The sequence below is a fragment of the Triturus cristatus genome, chromosome 6, assembly GCF_964204655.1.
Source record: "Triturus cristatus chromosome 6, aTriCri1.1, whole genome shotgun sequence".
NCBI classification, from domain to species: Eukaryota; Metazoa; Chordata; class Amphibia; order Caudata; family Salamandridae; genus Triturus; species Triturus cristatus.
The window spans coordinates 242,226,198-242,250,315 of NC_140589.1; the positions used below are offsets into that span (position 1 = coordinate 242,226,198).

General features: G+C 39.4%; 1 long non-coding RNA gene across 1 annotated transcript in view; it reads right to left on the reverse strand.

Annotated features, from left to right (window-relative positions):
* Window positions 1-2,791: 2,791 nt before the first annotated feature.
* The window catches only part of LOC146816717 (uncharacterized), a 93,623-nt gene continuing 72,296 nt past the window's right edge, over window positions 2,792-24,118 (reverse strand). The window contains exon 2 of the long non-coding RNA XR_014962935.1: window positions 2,792-6,912. This is a non-coding gene — a long non-coding RNA (uncharacterized LOC146816717). The remainder of the gene's footprint in view (window positions 6,913-24,118) is intronic.

The following is a 24,118-nucleotide window of genomic DNA, read 5'->3' on the forward strand; positions in this document are numbered from 1 at the left end:
GTTCGGGGTGGACTGTTTCTATGAGGAACAGGGTCAAGATTGATTTGCATATGTCTTGGGTCTGAACTGGGGTGGAAAAGTGAGCTAAATAATGATGATGGATTTAACCCAATTCTAATAGTGACTTGGGGTCAGTGTCTGAAAAGTTTAATCGCTTCACCCATCATCTTATTGAGTTTCCACTAAAGTCTTTTGATGACATCCAAAAAAGATCTGTGGTCCTAAGATAGGGTACTTATTTTTTTATTGAATTTTATAAGAATCAAACACAGTGACATAAGAAGGAAAACAATGCATCACATGTGTGGATTGTGTTACATTATTTGTGGTAAATCATTATGCAAAGTCATAAACGTGTGGGTTATCAATATGATTGTTGGGGATTTAACAACTGGAAGAGAAAAAAAGAAGAAAGAGAAGGAGTGAAAGAGATAATAGGGAAGGGAGCTATAGTATAAAGTATTATTAGCAAGGATGTTACATATAGTTAGTTGTGTGATGAGTTGAATTCATATATTTCACTGAAAAGGATTCAGGAATAAGCTTTTTCAAAGGAACCGGACTCAATTTCAATGAAGGATTAAAACACACTTAATAAAAATTTACAAAATGTGCTTGGCTCTTGATAAAAGTGATAGAAAGGCTATGGATAAAAAGAAAGGCCAAATGACCAAAATACTGTGTAAACCTATAGCTCGCACAACACTTCAGTGATCAGAGCGGTAAAATTCATAGAATATCTCAATCATCTATACATAATATTCATGTTTGGTGAATGTCCAGCTACTGAATGTTAATTGGATTTTTATGGGATAGACAGGATCGTTAACAATCCTGTCAAGTGAGCAGCTAAAACTATAACTGGAGGAATCATTATTCTTGAATGCTTGGTATATCAGGTTTTTCATTATTGTAGGCATGGTTACAGCACATTTTATTATTTCTACCAATTGGATCTACTGTATGCCACCTATATTCGGACAGTTCCTGCATGGAAGAGTTCCCTATCTGTGTAGCTGTACCATTCTTACCATATTATATTTAATACTCCTGAGTTTTGTCTTGGCACAGTTTGTGAGGTCCATAATCTCTTGAAACTATAGTGATTTCTAATTAAAATCCTGTGACCCTCAAATAATGGGGCCACTGAAGGTTGAATTTGGCAAGAACAATGCACATTATGAAAAGAAAAAAAGAAGAAGGCAAGGAGTGCTTTTTCTCAGAAGAAAAGGGGGTCTTCTGCCTCAACATGGTTGGTTTATTCTCCAAGCTAGAAGAAGTGGCTGCTACCAAAATAGTAAAGCCTGGATATATAAACTAGAGACCTACTCCAGGACACAGGATATTCACTCTGATACTGAATAGATCTGCATGCACCCTCTTGTGGTGCTTCCAAAACATGGAGCTGAGTGCTCCCTTCTTCTTTTTGGCTGGCCACAAACCTGAAGTCCTGGACTGACCAGCCTGCTTGAAGTCTTGATGAGACCTGTTGCCCTGCCAGGCTTCTACCTATTGACTTAATTATGGGAATGAAAAAGCCAGCCAACCCTAAGAATCCAGAGTCATAAGCAGAAAGAATAAAATACCTCTCCTCCCTCAGTTGATCCCAAAAAAGAGCTACCTCTAGAAACCTGAGTGGTTCCAAAATGTGTAGTTTGTGTGTAGTTTGTGTGTCATTTCAGAATGTGGTCTTCCCCCTCCTTGAATTGAGTGTGGACTAACTGACACTGTGTGTCTACGACTCCAATGAAATGAGATGGCCACATTTCTAGACAGTTACCAACAGTATTCCTAAAGAGAAAGCTGCACCAACGTTCCTGATACCATTTTCCAACTCTGTGGAACTTTGTTACTTTGCAAGCTTACAGTATCTCTGCTTTAGTCTTTACTCCACTGTATTTATTTGTTTCAGCAAGTGTTTGCTGTTCACAATAACTGTAGAAGGTAAGGGGTTGCAAAGATGAAAGAAAAAACATTTGGTAAATAAAATTCTCCATCAACGTTTGTGATGAGGTAGCAATCACGAATAACACGTTTGTGAACATTGTATGAACTATCTTAATGTCTTTACAATAACTACTCTATTCTAAATGTGATTTCTTTTCAGGAGTATTCTGGTATTCACATTCTTCTAGTGAATGCAAATGGTACATAGCTTTTAACCTGGGACATTACCTTTTTATTTTTCATTTGGTTTGTATACTAACATACACTGCCCTGGAAAGAGACATCTTCCTTGCATCTGTCCTAATTATGTTGTACTGTACTTACTCTACCTGCACCTCTTTCTGAATTCCTAGACTTAATTACTAATCCATGGCGCCCTAACTTCGGTGGCCAATTTTTAATCAAAGACATAGGGGCAGATTTACAAGCCCCTTGCGCCACTTTAACATCACTTTTAACATCAGAAAAGTGACGCAAAAGTGGCGCAAGGGGGTTGTAAATATGCCCCCAAATGTCTACTGTCCTTTTGACTGGGGAGCAAACCGCAATGTAATCTTTGACATTGCGTGTTTGCCCCACCTCTTCAAGGGACAGTGGTGGTTGGCTTCTATTGAGCATTTCACTACAGAACGTAGCAGTTCTGCACTTATTGTGAGAGAGCGCTCCCAGAAAAAATATTGGGGCTTCTACGTCCATTACGTTATGTTTTTTACAGTATTTTACATTCTCTGTGTTTTAACTTTGATGTTTTCATTTTTCTACAAAATTAAACAATAATAAAAGAATAAAGAACAAATTACAATTGGCCTCACACAAGCATTAAAAAGCAACTTCTCCAAACATCTTTTGAGTTCTATTCAGTAAATTGAATAACTCAGTTTAGAAAGCTTTATTCAGTATTGCAATACATTCTTTCCTTTGATTTGGCCCACAGGCATTCATTTTCCTATATTTCTCACTTTCATTTGTAGCTATTGACATCTTGGTATTATTAAAATTAAACCACATGACAGAAGAACACAGAGTCACGTAATAAATATGGAAATCACTTCTGTTGAATTCATTTCTAGAAATAATAGCTGTAAACCTGTTACCATTAAATACATTTCTTTGATCGATATCTCATACATTTAAAAAGAAGTATTGACGATATGTTTGCTTCAATTTTCAGAAGCTAAATGCATTTTATACAAACTTTCCTTCAGCATTTGAAGCTGCAGAGAGAAGGGCCGGTTGGCTAGCTTTGGTGAGCCTATGCTTATTTAAGATCCATTTGCAAATCTTTCCTACGTCAAGTATGACCTCAGCATAATCAGGAGCTATTTGGGCAGAAGTCGTTAAAGCACAATGGGAAATTTGCAAGAGGACTTGCTATAAGGCAATACATGAAGCTAAAAACCTACTTTGGCTATTGTCGCTTCAATTGAACAAAAATCCCCAAGAGTGTCAAGACTGCAATTTACTTAATCCCAACCATTAGAATATTTGCTTGCCTTCTTCATCTCATATAGCTTAAACATTAATAACATCCTGAAGAAGACCAGGTGTGGTCTCTACAGGGTGATGTCAGGCTTTACTACGCAACTTCACCCTCATGACCCTGTCTGAAAATTCTACATGCACTTGAGAATGAAAATAACTTGCGAAACACAGGTACAGCCTTGCTACCTCTCCTGAGAACCAGTAAAAACTCACCATGACAATAAAAAATGATTCAAATACTCCTTCAGGAGCGGCTATTCGCCAAGTCTGAATCTGGATCCGAAAAATGCCCACCAACTATCACCCTATACTCTACACCCTATACCCTATCTCCTCTTCCTCGGCATAATGAAGAACGGGGAAGTCACCAGGCAACTGGAAAGCTTTATTCAAATTCATCAAACCCTCTATGACAGTCGAAGAGTTTTTAAAACAGACAGACATACCACCCTCAGAAACTCCTTCAGACTTTGAACTCCAATTAGCCAGAAATCTTCAGATAATTTAAAAAGGTAGGTGCTTTTGAGACAATGTACCACGAAATCCTCTCATACTAACAAGTGACAACTCAGTTGCAACCTAGCGTTCGATGGACCAGAAGAGCCATACTCCCCTACAGTTCTCATTCAGAAACTGAAGAAGATAGGTAGATGTCTTGAATTGCCATTCCCACACTAGATGTTGTCAATCGTGCAAATGACTAATTTTCATTTTATGGTATCCCATCAATTAACCAAAATCAAGCTCCTCTATAGGGAAGAGGTTATTGACTTCTTTAATGGCCCTTCATGTACTCTTCTCCACAAGATCACACGGTGAGGGGACGCTGGGATGATGCTATCTTAAAGATTGGACTTTTCCCTCTATATAATGACAATTCAACCGAATTACCGCTATTTCCTTGTGTTTATAATGTGACCATGACTTATTCTTTAACGGACAACTTTCTAGTTCAAGATCCTGCTTCACAGAGAGGCATAATATTGAAAAAGGAAAGTATTTAGCAGAAACAAAACTGTTAAAAGCCAAAAAACGACACAACGAAAATCCCGCAGCCAATTTATATAGAGACATAATTAATTAGCAAAATGACACCAAAAAGTTAAAAAACAATAAGGGGAAACAGAAATACGAATTTTAAAGATGTAAGGCACAAAGGACAAAAAAATGTAAAATGCCAAGCAGTAGTCACTGTTCATGAGGGACCAGGACTAAGGCACAATTTCAGGTCAATTGCAATGGAGCACGGTTCAGATACATCAAGCGGGTTCATCCCAGTCAAAGATTTTATCTTCTGACTTAGGGCCAGATTTAAAGATTGGCGGCTGAGTTGCTTCCATTATAACATAATGCACTTGTATTTAGGCACAAGGGATATCCCTCACGATTGAGTGAGTAACCCATCCACTGAAATGTAAATCAGGCTCTAAGTCTCAGATACGGAAGTTTGAATCCTCCAGTGGGAAAAGATTGCAGGCTGTATCAGTCAATGTCCTCTAGAAGCTGGATAGCCCCAGGATAAGGAACCATTGAAGCCATTTGTTTTGGTAGGAAAAACTCCATGCATCAGAAATTACAATTTTGCAGCCATCGAAGTGCTTGCATTGTGCGGATATGTTTTTCGCCTTCAGACTGTCAAGATTTAGTCTTCGTACTTAGAGCCAGATTTACTAAACTTTGAAGCAACACATAAAGGGAAGTTGCTGCACTGTGATGCTTCAAAGGGAGCAAGTGTATCTACTAAAATACGGCACAGTTCTGCTCTCTTGTAGTGCTGCCACACCTCTGGCTACCTAGCCCCAATGCAGGCTCCCTTGTGCTATGACACAAGGGTGCTTGCGTTGTGGTCACAATAGTTTTTGTGCAGGAAGGAATACATTCCTGCACAAAAACTATTCTTAGAGGCTTATTCCTCTTTGTATGTGTGCTGCAAAACGCAAGAAGAAATAAAGGGCCATTTTAGAGGAGCACCATTTTGGTGCAAATCCATTTTATTGACTGAAGTAAATATAGGTTTGCATCAAGATATGTAAGTGGATGTACATGCACGCCCATGCTCTACCCATGTAACACATCTCCAACACATGTTAATTCAAGGTAACACAAGGTAACACTAGGCAGCACTATTCAGCGTGCCTGCATTGCGGTCAGGAAAGTTTTTGTGCTGGAAGGAATACCTCCCTGCACAAAAATTGAGCCTCTAGGGAAGATAACTACAAATATCCCGCCACTGATGACAAAATATATACCCAGGATGACATTGAACAAAAAACTCTTCCTGAATTCTCCCCCATCACACCTGACCTGGTGATCAGACTGATTCACTCTACTAAATCACGGTTCACCATCAGACCCATATCCGACTTCCGTGATAAAACTGATCTCAGGACCAATAGCTGCTAACTTTAACCAGCATCTTTAACGCTGTGTTTGTGGCTGGATATTTCCCATCACTTTGGGGAAAGGCCTCAATTCTTCCTCTTCCGAAAAAAACAAGCTTAAACCCTGAAGATTCTACTAACTATCATCCAATTTCCCATTTCCCCCTTACCACTTTCTGCAAACATTGCAGATAAAGTAATGAATCAACAACTGGTGCAATTCATCCAGAAAAACCATCTTCTGCACCCAACTCAGTTTGGGTTCAGACTTGGACACAGCACAGAGACTGCTCTGATGCAGGCTACCAAGGAAATAAGGGTGGTACTGCATGAGGGAGTGTTGTAGCGTTACATGCTGGGCCATAAACATTTTCTTTTATTGTCTATAATTACATTTTATTCAATTTATTTTCTGCCTACCACTTATTCGGTTCGTCCTACGATGGATCTTGTTTTGTGCTGAAATGGACTGGAAAACTCAGAGCATAGGCAATTATCAAATGAGGATCAAGAATGAGATAATTGCTACATATAATTTTTTATTCATCCCACCCAAGAAGCCCACAAATAATGATCACTAGACAAGTCAGTATTCCCACAATAAAATAATGAGTCAGAATCAGTTGAGTTTAGTTTAAATCTGAGAATTCTAGTATGACTTCAAATGAATAACATACAATCCTAAATGAAGCTATTTGAGTTTAATAAAGCATTAACAATACTCTGCAAGATCCAAGATGTAGGGATTGATCTTCCTCAGCTGAGAGAGATTGTTTAACAAATGGATTCAGATCAATAAGTAATCAGTTGAGTTGAGTTTGCTGTAACAATAGTGTCACAGCAGTATGACGCGTACTCTTTCAGCGGAAAAGGTTCCACTACGCTAGCATACCAGCTGGAAGCAGATCGCAGTATTACGTCACATTTCAAGTTGTTCCTGGAAGTTCAAATTGTCTGTCTCTATGTCGCAGGCTGGGTAAGCAGGTGTCACACCCTTTCCTCTTCTCATCAGTTCCACAATCTGGGCAGTTACACTCCATTAGGTTTCGTAACACCCCTTGACATCACCAAATTTTTCAGACCACTCTGTCCCATTGGTCATCTGCAATAGGATGAGATGATGTAGTAAGTAAAAGTATACAAATCCGGAAGAATTAAGTACGGTATAATGTGTAATTTTCTTAGAATCAGTATAAGTTTAGTCATACAAACAAAGTGGTACTCAGTTAATAGACATGCTAATGCTCTCATCCTTTGTCTGCTAATTTCTCAAGCATCTGTGCTATTATGTAACAGTTTTTGTTGCGTGTTCCATCAAACCATGCTACAAATGTCAAAGGAAGCAATTGAAATTTAGAACACAAGTGACAACTTTATAAAAAGTTACCATAGGCTTCAGACTATTCAGTTCCTAAATTTAGGTTTTGAAAAAGAAGCAAGATTTGAGGCCTGCATGAAATACAACTTATTCATGATGAAATTAAGCCGAAATATGAATCTCAAATTGCGTAGCATGGTATTATTCTCTCAAATAGATGCATTAATAAACATTGCAATAAATTCATAATCAATTCATGTAAGAATAGGGTACTCAAAAAATGTTTTATAATATCACTGTCACTCAAATATATTTGTATAAGTTTCATTGCACATCATATGTTATTTAAGCACACATTTTGAAAGCACAACAAGGAAGATTCACAAAATTCAATTTTAACTAAACTTGTGTAGCACTTACTTTTCTTTTGTCATTTTCTGTGCACATGTTACACATTTTAATGCACTATTTACCTCTAATACATAAAATGTTCAATGCTCACATATGAATTCTTTGTTACCGTTGTTATCACATCATTTAATCACAATATGACATTTCATTAAGGTATTAAAATGCACATCTATTCAGAAATTATAAATGTAATAAACGTATATTTACATTCTGCATGCTTTGATGCAGTATCTAAATTAAAAGTACGTTTTGTCATTTCTAGAAATGTGGAGCTTAACACACGTTTTGCCATTTTTCATGTGATGTAGTGTCACAAGATCATTTTTCTTTTTAAAATGTCATAAATTAATGAGAGGTAAAACCTCTGCTCTAGCATTTACCCCTTTGATGGTGAATCGAGCCATCACACTCTTATCTTTATCTTATCTGATGTCACAATTATAGTGCTGATGTCCTTATACGTTTTAGCCTAGATTATTCTAGAGCTTTCAATTCAATAGTAGCCGCATTGTCACTCTTCTAGTTCAATTTCTGATTTCTTTCCCTTTAACCCTCTAGTTTCTTTCTCTGTTTTCATGTGTTTATAAAATATGATAAACATTATTATTATTAGTATACAGATAGTAACAGTTAGTATGGGTGGTAGTATTTTCCAAAGTAAACTACCTCCCAAAGTTGCAAGCCATTTTCCCACAGAAGTACATCCTTTCCCAATTGATTCCCAAGCTCCATCAGCTTTCAGTCCATCCAAGTATTTTCCTAAATGGGTTATGTTGCTGATACATCCCCGCAAATCATTACTTTTGTCAGGGACATATGTATAACATTTTTCAACTTTCAGCATTCGACAGACTCAACCCTCTTTTGCAAATAGGACGTCTAACACATCTGTTTTGTAACATCATAGATTTGATAGCAACCATTTTGGTGTCTATAACAAGAAATCCTTCTGCAGTCTCAGTTGATAAATGATCAACTACAGTAGAGGGTTTTTGAATTTTGTGAGGATTTAGAATCACTCCAAATTATGGTATTATTGCACCAAAAATATCCCCAATAAAATCAGCAGCACTTACTCCCCTTCTTAAGTGTGGGTGCTTTAAATTTGTTGGTTCCCTCTGCATATCCGATATGATAAATTTTGGGAAATACTATTACCATATAACAGCATCCATACCATATCTCACAATTTTGAAGGTGTGATCACATTCACTGGAACCAACACATTTACTGTTAATTTCAGTTCTGCGTCTTAATATGCATAGCTTCCCTTTAGATTGCCAATCCTGAGCCATTGCAGATGGTGCATCACCCTTTTTAATTTCACCCTCCCGGTATCCCCAAGGAGGAAAATTTGATTGAGTTTCAGCCTTTTTCTTTATCTTCTCACGTCTGCCTTCAAATGAATTTATGAAATCTTTCTCCACATTATGTAAAGAGCATGTTAAATTATGTCTGTGTGCATAAAACGCATCCATACTTTGTGTTGGTTGGAAGAATTCACCCATAACTTCAGCAGTTTGTGATTCTAGCACAATATTCATAGTTTTCTTAACTGTTACTTCTGAAACTACCAAATCATGATTGACTACTAATGTTGAAATTGCCCTTTGCAATAAAATAGACTGGTTAATACACTACATGAAATTCCATAGGCAAGAGGCAAATGATGTTCGGTCACTCCCTCTGAGACTGAGGTAGGTAATTGCATGCACCCTTAACAATGTCGAGCATCCTTAGTGTTCACATATTAATACAGAAGTTTAGTAAAAACATTTAGGGAGAAATCATCAATAGATTTATCTTGATGCAGAGTTTTTTCAGTTAAGTCACTGGATACGATTCCATAATTCTTCTCCTTCAATAGTTTAGTAACTGAAATAGGGTTGATTTCATGCTTTAAATAGACATGATGAGGAATATTTAAGGTAATAATTAGCAGAACAATAACTATGGAAAAAGCAGCCAATAGAAAAGCAAATATGCGTTTACGCTTTAGTGATACTGTGTTTGGATTTCCCACTTTTCTATAATTGGAAGACATGACTTTTGTTAATTTTGTAGAGAAGGCTTAACATAACCTAGATTTTGCAGCAAAATGTTTATTATTGAGCTCTTAGGTGAGTTTTCTTTCCTACTGTTGGTCCATCTTTATCAGTATTGCTTTGTTCAGATTGGCTCCAGACTTCAATAACAGTTGGGGGTACACTACCTTCTGTCAGAATTTGCCTCCATCTGTCAGTTCTCTTAGGCCAACATTCTCCATTTCTCACTCGCATTTTGATTACACTGTTCACACCAACCGGGTCAGTAACTTGCCTAGTCAGGTCCCTCTTGTTATGACCCTTGGTACCAACAGGGACTTACTCTCACAGACCCTCATTTAAACCAGTGCCTGATACCCCCTCTATTGTGTGACTGAACTGTGTTGGATGTCTCACTGTGACAACAGGTACATCTACTACAGATGCCGCATTTTTAAGGGGACATGGAACTCAGTGAATGTGGTAGCATGTACCCACTAAGGCGACCACAAAATTTGACAGCAGTTGTGGTAACAAGCATCACTTGGTATGGCCCACGAATTGTGCACAGGTTTCTTCACCAGTACCCAGTCATCAGTACTAAGGCCATGGCACTGATCCTTTTGAGGTGAAATGGCAGTTCCCCAACCTGCTGAGACATAGAACGGCCAACAACAGGCAATCCTTTACAGTAATTGAGTACCAAATCATCAGTAATAGTCACTTTCTGATTTGCTGGACTGCATGCTGTCTTATAGCCCTCCACCTAAGGATTTTGTGTGGGGACAGTCTAGTTATTCTGTCTGGGGTACTTTTCAAACTCATCAACACCAAGGGCAAAGCATCAGTCCATTTCAGAGACGTGGACGCACATACCCTTGCCAATCTGGATTTCAAGGTTCCATTAACATGTACAACCCCTCCAGATGCCTCTAGTGAATATGCGCAATGTAACTTCTGCTCAATTTGCAATGCTGCACAATTCATTCTTAAGACCTCATTATAATGAGTATCTATATCTGATTACAAAGAGGTCGGACATCTAAAACATGACATGAGCTCTCTAAGGGGTAGTCTAGCTACAGTCAAGCTATCATTACGCCTGGTTGGGGTGGCTTCCACCCAACGGGAGAACAGACACACAATCACTAGAACACATTTCAAACCATTGCAAGGGGGCATCTAGATAAAGTCGAGTTGCATCCTATTAAAAGGTCCTACAGATCTCCCTACATGACTCATTGTGACTAGTGTTTTCCTTCCCACATTTTGCTGCTGACAGAGTACACACCTTTGGCACAGTACCTCTTAGACAGCTCTGAATCGAGGATTAAACCAAGTTTGTCGAAAAAAGATGCATCATAGCATCTCTCCCAACATGTGCAGAACCAAGGTAGTTTCTTGCCATATGTGACAACAAACTATCAGGTAAAACAGGTCTTCCATCTGTGTATACCCACACAATATCTTCCTGTCTTTGAGTGCAGCCCGCTATGATCCACCCTTGTCTTTCAGTTTCTGGCACTTAATCCTGCAAAGCTTTAATTTCTCACCATGTTTCCACAGTTGACAACGTCAGCCTACATTCTGTGACATCTATTTGTTCTTTCAGTGGATCCACTTTGAAGATATAAGAATTTAGGGCGCAATGACACTTGGTCTCTTCCGCATATCGGTTACCGACTGTCACATAATCGTTCCCTTGTCGATGAACTGGGCATTTTACCACTGTAATTTGGGTAGGCAGCTGTAATGGCAGTAGTAGATTTTTCACGCTCTCTCTGTTTCAGATGGGTGAAAATGAATAGGTCATGGATCCACGTTGAGACCACAACTGCCCAAAATCATGCACCACCCCGAAGCCATATCGACTGTCGGTGAAATGGTAACTCTTAACTTTTCAGTAATGCTGCAAACCCTGGTTCACGCAACCATCTCAGCAACCTGAGCTGAATACATTCCTTGCCACCATGAAGCTTCCACCACCCTCACAACAGCACAGATGGCATACGCAGCTCTCAAATGTCCTGCTGCACTTCTCAAGCATGATCCAACCACAAACAAAACATAATCAGACTCAGGTAGGGTAACATCCAGAATGTCTGGTCAAGGCTTTGTACACAATTCAGTCACATCCAAACAGTCATGATCTGCCTCATAAATCACAACTTAATTTCCTGGTAAGGGCATGAGTGTAGCTGGATTCAAACTCACACATCTCATCAGTGACACAATCTCAGCACCCAAAATCACTTGCTCATGTTTGGTCAATCGACTACTTGTGAGATGTTGCGTTTTGAGTATGAGTAAGCAAAATCTCAACAGAATGTGGCACATGCACTTTCAACAGATGACCCATAACAATGCTTTCACACTGGTCCAAACTCATGCATGTAGCAGCAACAGCTTTTAGACATCCAGGCAATGCTGCAGCTCCTGGGTCTAAGGTAGCTGAAAAATATGCAACAGGTCTGTGCGCAGTTTCATGCATCGGCATCAGAACTAACAATGCGCAGACTTCACGCTGACTGCAGAACAGAGAGAAACTTTTGATGAAGTTGGGCATTCCCATTGCTGGAGCTTGACACAAACTGTCATGTAGTTCCTTTAAACCTATATAGGATCTGCATGGTTAGACAACATAGACTGTAGGATCTGTGTTCAGACTGATTCTAGACACCCCCACCGGGTATGTTTGCCTGTATACCAGCTAGCTCACAGTGCCACTATAAACCCCTCTTACCAAGGAGAGAATAGTTCTTTGCAACTATTGAACATGACAACTCTGACCCATCAGGGATCATGGAAACAGTAGAGTATTTTTGCTCAGTCTTTCCTGCTCACTTTGTCTCAGAGAGATACACAGAATAAAAGGTGGGGACGTTATCAATAAGCATTTATTGAACCAGCGTCATTCTAGTGTAAAATAGGCGTGCTGAAACAACAATTAGACAGAAACAGATATAAATGATTATAAGTACCAACAGAGTAAAAGGGTGGTAGATTTCTACCATAGTGTTAAAACAATGAATACAGGCAGGTATAAAAATACATGACAATAAAATGCATACTCCTACGATGCAACCCTAACTAGATGTTCCTAAGTGTACCTAGCACATATGTAGGTGTAAAGCCAAGAATCCCTCTAGGATAAAGGCAACCCTATTACCTGAAGTGAGAGACTGTGGGACCCCGTCTTGGTCTCCAGATGGACACCCTGCGAGGGATGTCAGACCACTGCGAGCTGGAGTGTCTGTGTGCAGGAACATCAGCATCTCGCGTCAGTGTGTCAGCATGGAAGACCTTTTTCTTCTCTCCCTGCCTCAGCAAAGATATGGTGTTTACATACCCAAAGTGGTACCCTCAGGGGATCTACCTTGCTGTGTCATGTCGGACTTCAGATGACGAAAGGAATTACCCTTATACATAGTTATTATGCAGTAGATGGAAGTCCTGCTGAGTTTCTAAGAATCCTCATGCATAATAAATGAGGCTAGTTTCCAGGAAAAAGCCCACGTCCTGTAGGCAGTACCGTAACTAGGTAAAACTTCAGTCCCAAGAACCACTATGTAGTGTAATGACAGGGGAAATATAGGTGAAAGGTTTGGTTGCTACCTGAGTCTATATTGGGGTTCCTATATGAAACATAACAAAACTCTCTCACAGTTTATTTAAAGAGAGCATGCATTAATCATCCCATGGAACTGGATCTGACACATCTTTATATGTAAGTCTTTGAAGTGGTTTGGCAGTCAAGAGAAATTTGGAATCCATTTTCAACAATAGCCAAGCATTCCCAAGAACATGCAAACTTCCTTTTGTGTGCTTGGTGGATTCATCTGTAGAATGGCAGTAATCCGATCCTACAATACCTTTCTAGCTCCCTTCTCAAGATGGTGTCCTAAATAAAGTAATTCTCTCCTGCAGAATTATAACTTCGCCCGTGGCACCTAACTGCCCAATTTATCCATAACGTAATGGTGTGTCACACATTCAAGCATCCTGAGTACCTGACGCTACCAACAAGTCGTCAATGTACTGAAACAGTACTAAGTGATTTGGCTTGACCAATGACTTCAGGCTCTTCTTCAATATCTGATTGAAGATGGAAGGACTCTCCATATACCCTTATGGAAGTCTGCACCATGCCAAAACATGGTTTCTAAACAGGAAAGCAAATAAAAATTGGCTATGCGGTTGCAAGGGAATGGAGAAAAAGTCATGAAACAAATCAATAACAGAAAACTATTCAGCTTCACATGGAATGTGATATAGTATTACGACTGGATTTGGCACAATTGGACAACATGGAATCAAAATCTGATGAACTTTGCACAAATCCTGCATGATTCAATATTTCCCATGTAGTTTCTGAATTCCCATAATAGGTGAATTACATGGACTTCCTATAATCTCTCTTAAGATTCCTTGTTCAATCAATGACTCAATTAAAGGTGTTATACCTGCAATTGTCTCTGGGCTCAGGTTATATGGTGAGATTCAAGGAAATTCTGCATTTGGCTTCAAATTAATTCATATTCCTCCTTTGATCAATTAGATATCTTTGTCTGTGAAATCCCAACCCTCAGGTAACACAGTATCGCTCAAATCCAAGGGTAAATCATTGTTTGTTAATAGAGGAAATAACCTGTCAGCTTCAGTCTTTTGTTGTTACATTTTGAATACAATATCATCGTCATTGGTATGAAACTCTATTCCTTTTGGAGTACAATAAATGGAACAGGTTAGTTTGCACATCAGATCTTGTCCCAAAGGTTTACTGGAATAGAATCACATATCAGAAATTTGTGCAAATCCTCATATGACCCAATTTTCACTTCAACAAGCTCAGTTACAGGGGTTGACATTAAACGATTAGAAACTCCTACAACTTGGTTTCTTTCTCCCGAGAGGGGTAGGCTGGGAACTTCCGCTGTTCACACAAAGGAACAGGTAGCACCAGTATCGACAAGAAATTAAATAGGTGTTTAATTTACTTTAAAATCACACTAAGGATCCAAGGGAGAAATCCCAAATGAGAGCGTATCACATCCCTACCAATACATAAGACAAACAAAAGATACGATCTCCAAAACCGGGGATTTTATTTGGTAAGGAAAGGTATTCCTTTATAAGGACGAGAAACCTCACTCACTTGAGGGTGACATGCTTCATCATGGTGCTCCCTCCTCACACCAGGGCCGCAAGGTCCCTGATGTGGGCTACAACTCTCTACCGAGCAAAGTAGGTGGAGAGGACCTGAGGTGTTATAAATGGGGGATGCCACTGAGAAGTGTGAGTGAGGGGCAGAGTGCAAAACAGAACAAGTGAAAGGTTAAATTTATCTCAGGGGACCCAATATATTTAGTCAATGGTACCCTTGGATAGGGTTAAAAGCGAAGAGACCTGGGGGTTCAGAGCAAATATACCCCCTTATGCTCTAGCATTTACCCCTTTGATGGTGAATCGAGCCATCACACTCTTATCTTTATCTTATCTGATGTCACAATTATAGTGCTGATGTCCTTATACGTTTTAGCCTAGATTATTCTAGAGCTTTCAATTCAATAGTAGCCGCATTGTCACTCTTCTAGTTCAATTTCTGATTCCTTTCCCTTTAACCCTCTAGTTTCTTTCTCTGTTTTCATGTGTTTATAAAATATGATAAACATTATTATTATTAGTATACAGATAGTAACAGTTAGTATGGGTGGTAGTATTTTCCCAAGTAAACTACCTCCCAAAGTTGCAAGCCATTTTCCCATAGAAGTACATCCTTTCCCAATTGATTCCCAAGCTCCATCAGCTTTCAGTCCATCCAAGTATTTTCCTAAATGGGTTATGTTGCTGATACATCCCCGCAAATCATTACTTTTGTCAGGGACATATGTATAACATTTTTCAACTTTCAGCATTCGACAGACTCAACCCTCTTTTGCAAATAGGACGTCTAACACATCTGTTTTGTAACATCATAGATTTGATAGCAACCATTTTGGTGTCTATAACAAGAACTCCTTCTGCAGTCTCAGTTGATAAATGATCAACTACAGTAGAGAGTTTTTGAATTTTGTGAGGATTTAGAATCACTCCAAATTATGGTATTATTGCACCAAAAATATCCCCAATAAAATCAGCAGCACTTACTCCCCTTCTTAAGTGTGGGTGCTTTAAATTTGTTGGTTCCCTCTGCATATCCGATATGATAAATTTTGGGAAATACTATTACCATATAACAGCATCCATACCATATCTCACAATTTTGAAGGTGTGATCACATTCACTGGAACCAACACATTTACTGTTAATTTCAGTTCTGCGTCTTAATATGCATAGCTTCCCTTTAGATTGCCAATCCTGAGCCATTGGAGATGGTGCATCACCCTTTTTAATTTCACCCTCCCGGTATCCCCAAGGAGGAAAATTTGATTGAGTTTCAGCCTTTTTCTTTATCTTCTCACGTCTGCCTTCAAATGAATTTATGAAATCTTTCTCCACATTATGTAAAGAGCATGTTAAATTATGTCTGTGTGCATAAAACGCATCCATACTTTGTGTTGGTTGGAAGAATTCACCCATAACTTCAGCAGTTTGTGATTCTGGCACAATATTCATAGTTTTCTTAACTGTTACTTCTGAAACTACCAAATCATGATTGACTACTAATGTTGAAATTGCCCTTTGCAATAAAATAGACTGGTTAATACACTACATGAAATTCCATAGGCAAGAGGCAAATGATGTTCGGTCACTCCCTCTGAGACTGAGGTAGGTAATTGCATGCACCCTTAACAATGTCGAGCATCCTTAGTGTTCACATATTAATACAGAAGTTTAGTAAAAACATTTAGGGAGAAATCATCAATAGATTTATCTTGATGCAGAGTTTTTTCAGTTAAGTCACTGGATACGATTCCATAATTCTTCTCCTTCAATAGTTTAGTAACTGAAATAGGGTTGATTTCATGCTTTAAATAGACATGATGAGGAATATTTAAGGTAATAATTAGCAGAACAATAACTATGGAAAAAGCAGCCAATAGAAAAGCAAATATGCGTTTACGCTTTAGTGATACTGTGTTTGGATTTCCCACTTTTCTATAATTGGAAGACATGACTTTTGTTAATTTTGTAGAGAAGGCTTAACATAACCTAGATTTTGCAGCAAAATGTTTATTATTGAGCTCTTAGGTGAGTTTTCTTTCCTACTGTTGGTCCATCTTTATCAGTATTGCTTTGTTCAGATTGGCTCCAGACTTCAATAACAGTTGGGGGTACACTACCTTCTGTCAGAATTTGCCTCCATCTGTCAGTTCTCTTAGGCCAACATTCTCCATTTCTCACTCGCATTTTGATTACACTGTTCACACCAACCGGGTCAGTAACTTGCCTAGTCAGGTCCCTCTTGTTATGACCCTTGGTACCAACAGGGACTTACTCTCACAGACCCTCATTTAAACCAGTGCCTGATACCCCCTCTATTGTGTGACTGAACTGTGTTGGATGTCTCACTGTGACAACAGGTACATCTACTACAGATGCCGCATTTTTAAGGGGACATGGAACTCAGTGAATGTGGTAGCATGTACCCACTAAGGCGACCACAAAATTTGACAGCAGTTGTGGTAACAAGCATCACTTGGTATGGCCCACGAATTGTGCACAGGTTTCTTCACCAGTACCCAGTCATCAGTACTAAGGCCATGGCACTGATCCTTTTGAGGTGAAATGGCAGTTCCCCAACCTGCTGAGACATAGAACGGCCAACAACAGGCAATCCTTTACAGTAATTGAGTACCAAATCATCAGTAATAGTCACTTTCTGATTTGCTGGACTGCATGCTGTCTTATAGCCCTCCACCTAAGGATTTTGTGTGGGGACAGTCTAGTTATTCTGTCTGGGGTACTTTTCAAACTCATCAACACCAAGGGCAAAGCATCAGTCCATTTCAGAGACGTGGACGCACATACCCTTGCCAATCTGGATTTCAAGGTTCCATTAACATGTACAACCCCTCCAGATGCCTCTAGTGAATATGCGCAATGTAACTTCTGCTCAATTTGCAATGCTGCACAATTCATTCTTAAGACCTCATTATAATGAGTATCTATATCTGATTACAAAGAGGTCGGACATCTAAAACATGACATGAGCTCTCTAAGGGGTAGTCTAGCTACAGTCAAGCTATCATTACGCCTGGTTGGGGTGGCTTCCACCCAACGGGAGAACAGACACACAATCACTAGAACACATTTCAAACCATTGCAAGGGGGCATCTAGATAAAGTCGAGTTGCATCCTATTAAAAGGTCCTACAGATCTCCCTACATGACTCATTGTGACTAGTGTTTTCCTTCCCACATTTTGCTGCTGACAGAGTACACACCTTTGGCACAGTACCTCTTAGACAGCTCTGAATCGAGGATTAAACCAAGTTTGTCGAAAAAAGATGCATCATAGCATCTCTCCCAACATGTGCAGAACCAAGGTAGTTTCTTGCCATATGTGACAACAAACTATCAGGTAAAACAGGTCTTCCATCTGTGTATACCCACACAATATCTTCCTGTCTTTGAGTGCAGCCCGCTATGATCCACCCTTGTCTTTCAGTTTCTGGCACTTAATCCTGCAAAGCTTTAATTTCTCACCATGTTTCCACAGTTGACAACGTCAGCCTACATTCTGTGACATCTATTTGTTCTTTCAGTGGATCCACTTTGAAGATATAAGAATTTAGGGCGCAATGACACTTGGTCTCTTCCGCATATCGGTTACCGACTGTCACATAATCGTTCCCTTGTCGATGAACTGGGCATTTTACCACTGTAATTTGGGTAGGCAGCTGTAATGGCAGTAGTAGATTTTTCACGCTCTCTCTGTTTCAGATGGGTGAAAATGAATAGGTCATGGATCCACGTTGAGACCACAACTGCCCAAAATCATGCACCACCCCGAAGCCATATCGACTGTCGGTGAAATGGTAACTCTTAACTTTTCAGTAATGCTACAAACCCTGGTTCACGCAACCATCTCAGCAACCTGAGCTGAATACATTCCTTGCCACCATGAAGCTTCCACCACCCTCACAACAGCACAGATGGCATACGCAGCTCTCAAATGTCCTGCTGCACTTCTCAAGCATGATCCAACCACAAACAAAACATAATCAGACTCAGGTAGGGTAACATCCAGAATGTCTGGTCAAGGCTTTGTACACAATTCAGTCACATCCAAACAGTCATGATCTGCCTCATAAATCACAACTTAATTTCCTGGTAAGGGCATGAGTGTAGCTGGATTCAAACTCACACATCTCATCAGTGACACAATCTCAGCACCCAAAATCACTTGCTCATGTTTGGTCAATCGACTACTTGTGAGATGTTGCGTTTTGAGTATGAGTAAGCAAAATCTCAACAGAATGTGGCACATGCACTTTCAACAGATGACCCATAACAATGCTTTCACACTGGTCCAAACTCATGCATGTAGCAGCAACAGCTTTTAGACATCCAGGCAATGCTGCAGCTCCTGGGTCTAAGGTAGCTGAAAAATATGCAACAGGTCTGTGCGCAGTTTCATGCATCGGCATCAGAACTAACAATGCGCAGACTTCACGCTGACTGCAGAACAGAGAGAAACTTTTGATGAAGTTGGGCATTCCCATTGCTGGAGCTTGACACAAACTGTCATGTAGTTCCTTTAAACCTATATAGGATCTGCATGGTTAGACAACATAGACTGTAGGATCTGTGTTCAGACTGATTCTAGACACCCCCACCGGGTATGTTTGCCTGTATACCAGCTAGCTCACAGTGCCACTATAAACCCCTCTTACCAAGGAGAGAATAGTTCTTTGCAACTATTGAACATGACAACTCTGACCCATCAGGGATCATGGAAACAGTAGAGTATTTTTGCTCAGTCTTTCCTGCTCACTTTGTCTCAGAGAGATACACAGAATAAAAGGTGGGGACGTTATCAATAAGCATTTATTGAACCAGCGTCATTCTAGTGTAAAATAGGCGTGCTGAAACAACAATTAGACAGAAACAGATATAAATGATTATAAGTACCAACAGAGTAAAAGGGTGGTAGATTTCTACCATAGTGTTAAAACAATGAATACAGGCAGGTATAAAAATACATGACAATAAAATGCATACTCCTACGATGCAACCCTAACTAGATGTTCCTAAGTGTACCTAGCACATATGTAGGTGTAAAGCCAAGAATCCCTCTAGGATAAAGGCAACCCTATTACCTGAAGTGAGAGACTGTGGGACCCCGTCTTGGTCTCCAGATGGACACCCTGCGAGGGATGTCAGACCACTGCGAGCTGGAGTGTCTGTGTGCAGGAACATCAGCATCTCGCGTCAGTGTGTCAGCATGGAAGACCTTTTTCTTCTCTCCCTGCCTCAGCAAAGATATGGTGTTTACATACCCAAAGTGGTCCCCTCAGGGGATCTACCTTGCTGTGTCATGTCGGACTTCAGATGACGAAAGGAATTACCCTTATACATAGTTATTATGCAGTAGATGGAAGTCCTGCTGAGTTTCTAAGAATCCTCATGCATAATAAATGAGGCTAGTTTCCAGGAAAAAGCCCACGTCCTGTAGGCAGTACCGTAACTAGGTAAAACTTCAGTCCCAAGAACCACTATGTAGTGTAATGACAGGGGAAATATAGGTGAAAGGTTTGGTTGCTACCTGAGTCTATATTGGGGTTCCTATATGAAACATAACAAAACTCTCTCACAGTTTATTTAAAGAGAGCATGCATTAATCATCCCATGGAACTGGATCTGACACATCTTTATATGTAAGTCTTTGAAGTGGTTTGGCAGTCAAGAGAAATTTGGAATCCATTTTCAACAATAGCCAAGCATTCCCAAGAACATGCAAACTTCCTTTTGTGTGCTTGGTGGATTCATCTGTAGAATGGCAGTAATCCGATCCTACAATACCTTTCTAGCTCCCTTCTCAATATGGTGTCCTAAATAAAGTAATTCTCTCCTGCAGAATTATAACTTCGCCCGTGGCACCTAACTGCCCAATTTATCCATAACGTAATGGTGTGTCACACATTCAAGCATCCTGAGTACCTGACGCTACCAACAAGTCGTCAATGTACTGAAACAGTACTAAGTGATTTGGCTTGACCAATGACTTCAGGCTCTTCTTCAATATCTGATTGAAGATGGAAGGACTCTCCATATACCCTTATGGAAGTCTGCACCATGCCAAAACATGGTTTCTAAACAGGAAAGCAAATAAAAATTGGCTATGCGGTTGCAAGGGAATGGAGAAAAAGTCATGAAACAAATCAATAACAGAAAACTATTCAGCTTCACATGGAATGTGATATAGTATTACGACTGGATTTGGCACAATTGGACAACATGGAATCAAAATCTGATGAACTTTGCACAAATCCTGCATGATTCAATATTTCCCATGTAGTTTCTGAATTCCCATAATAGGTGAATTACATGGACTTCCTATAATCTCTCTTAAGATTCCGTGTTCAATCAATGACTCAATTAAAGGTGTTATACCTGCAATTGTCTCTGGGCTCAGGTTATATGGTGAGATTCAAGGAAATTCTGCATTTGGCTTCAAATTAATTCATATTCCTCCTTTGATCAATTAGATATCTTTGTCTGTGAAATCCCAACCCTCAGGTAACACAGTATCGCTCAAATCCAAGGGTAAATCATTGTTTGTTAATAGAGGAAATAACCTGTCAGCTTCAGTCTTTTGTTGTTACATTTTGAATACAATATCATCGTCATTGGTATGAAACTCTATTCCTTTTGGAGTACAATAAATGGAACAGGTTAGTTTGCACATCAGATCTTGTCCCAAAGGTTTACTGGAATAGAATCACATATCAGAAATTTGTGCAAATCCTCATATGACCCAATTTTCACTTCAACAAGCTCAGTTACAGGGGTTGACATTAAACGATTAGAAACTCCTACAACTTGGTTTCTTTCTCCCGAGAGGGGTAGGCTGGGAACTTCTGCTGTTCTCACAAAGGAACAGGTAGCACCAGTATCGACAAGAAATTAAATAGGTGTTTAATTTACTTTAAAATCACACTAAGGATCCAAGGGAGAAATCCCAAATGAGAGCGTATCACATCCCTACCAATACATAAGACAAACAAAAGATACGATCTCCAAAACCGGGGATTTTATTTGGTAAGGAAAGGTATTCCTTTATAAGGACGAGAAACCTCACTCACTTGAGGGTGACATGCTTCATCATGGTGCTCCCTCCTCACACCAGGGCCGCAAGGTCCCTGATGTGGGCTACAACTCTCTACCGAGCAAAGTAGGTGGAGAGGACCTGAGGTGTTATAAATGGGGGATGCCACTGAGAAGTGTGAGTGAGGGGCAGAGTGCAAAACAGAACAAGTGAAAGGTTAAATTTATCTCAGGGGACCCAATATATTTAGTCAATGGTACCCTTGGATAGGGTTAAAAGCGAAGAGACCTGGGGGTTCAGAGCAAATATACCCCCTTATGCTCTAGCATTTACCCCTTTGATGGTGAATCGAGCCATCACACTCTTATCTTTATCTTATCTGATGTCACAATTATAGTGCTGATGTCCTTATACGTTTTAGCCTAGATTATTCTAGAGCTTTCAATTCAATAGTAGCCGCATTGTCACTCTTCTAGTTCAATTTCTGATTCCTTTCCCTTTAACCCTCTAGTTTCTTTCTCTGTTTTCATGTGTTTATAAAATATGATAAACATTATTATTATTAGTATACAGATAGTAACAGTTAGTATGGGTGGTAGTATTTTCCCAAGTAAACTACCTCCCAAAGTTGCAAGCCATTTTCCCATAGAAGTACATCCTTTCCCAATTGATTCCCAAGCTCCATCAGCTTTCAGTCCATCCAAGTATTTTCCTAAATGGGTTATGTTGCTGATACATCCCCGCAAATCATTACTTTTGTCAGGGACATATGTATAACATTTTTCAACTTTCAGCATTCGACAGACTCAACCCTCTTTTGCAAATAGGACGTCTAACACATCTGTTTTGTAACATCATAGATTTGATAGCAACCATTTTGGTGTCTATAACAAGAACTCCTTCTGCAGTCTCAGTTGATAAATGATCAACTACAGTAGAGAGTTTTTGAATTTTGTGAGGATTTAGAATCACTCCAAATTATGGTATTATTGCACCAAAAATATCCCCAATAAAATCAGCAGCACTTACTCCCCTTCTTAAGTGTGGGTGCTTTAAATTTGTTGGTTCCCTCTGCATATCCGATATGATAAATTTTGGGAAATACTATTACCATATAACAGCATCCATACCATATCTCACAATTTTGAAGGTGTGATCACATTCACTGGAACCAACACATTTACTGTTAATTTCAGTTCTGCGTCTTAATATGCATAGCTTCCCTTTAGATTGCCAATCCTGAGCCATTGGAGATGGTGCATCACCCTTTTTAATTTCACCCTCCCGGTATCCCCAAGGAGGAAAATTTGATTGAGTTTCAGCCTTTTTCTTTATCTTCTCACGTCTGCCTTCAAATGAATTTATGAAATCTTTCTCCACATTATGTAAAGAGCATGTTAAATTATGTCTGTGTGCATAAAACGCATCCATACTTTGTGTTGGTTGGAAGAATTAACCCATAACTTCAGCAGTTTGTGATTCTGGCACAATATTCATAGTTTTCTTAACTGTTACTTCTGAAACTACCAAATCATGATTGACTACTAATGTTGAAATTGCCCTTTGCAATAAAATAGACTGGTTAATACACTACATGAAATTCCATAGGCAAGAGGCAAATGATGTTCGGTCACTCCCTCTGAGACTGAGGTAGGTAATTGCATGCACCCTTAACAATGTCGAGCATCCTTAGTGTTCACATATTAATACAGAAGTTTAGTAAAAACATTTAGGGAGAAATCATCAATAGATTTATCTTGATGCAGAGTTTTTTCAGTTAAGTCACTGGATACGATTCCATAATTCTTCTCCTTCAATAGTTTAGTAACTGAAATAGGGTTGATTTCATGCTTTAAATAGACATGATGAGGAATATTTAAGGTAATAATTAGCAGAACAATAACTATGGAAAAAGCAGCCAATAGAAAAGCAAATATGCGTTTACGCTTTAGTGATACTGTGTTTGGATTTCCCACTTTTCTATAATTGGAAGACATGACTTTTGTTAATTTTGTAGAGAAGGCTTAACATAACCTAGATTTTGCAGCAAAATGTTTATTATTGAGCTCTTAGGTGAGTTTTCTTTCCTACTGTTGGTCCATCTTTATCAGTATTGCTTTGTTCAGATTGGCTCCAGACTTCAATAACAGTTGGGGGTACACTACCTTCTGTCAGAATTTGCCTCCATCTGTCAGTTCTCTTAGGCCAACATTCTCCATTTCTCACTCGCATTTTGATTACACTGTTCACACCAACCGGGTCAGTAACTTGCCTAGTCAGGTCCCTCTTGTTATGACCCTTGGTACCAACAGGGACTTACTCTCACAGACCCTCATTTAAAC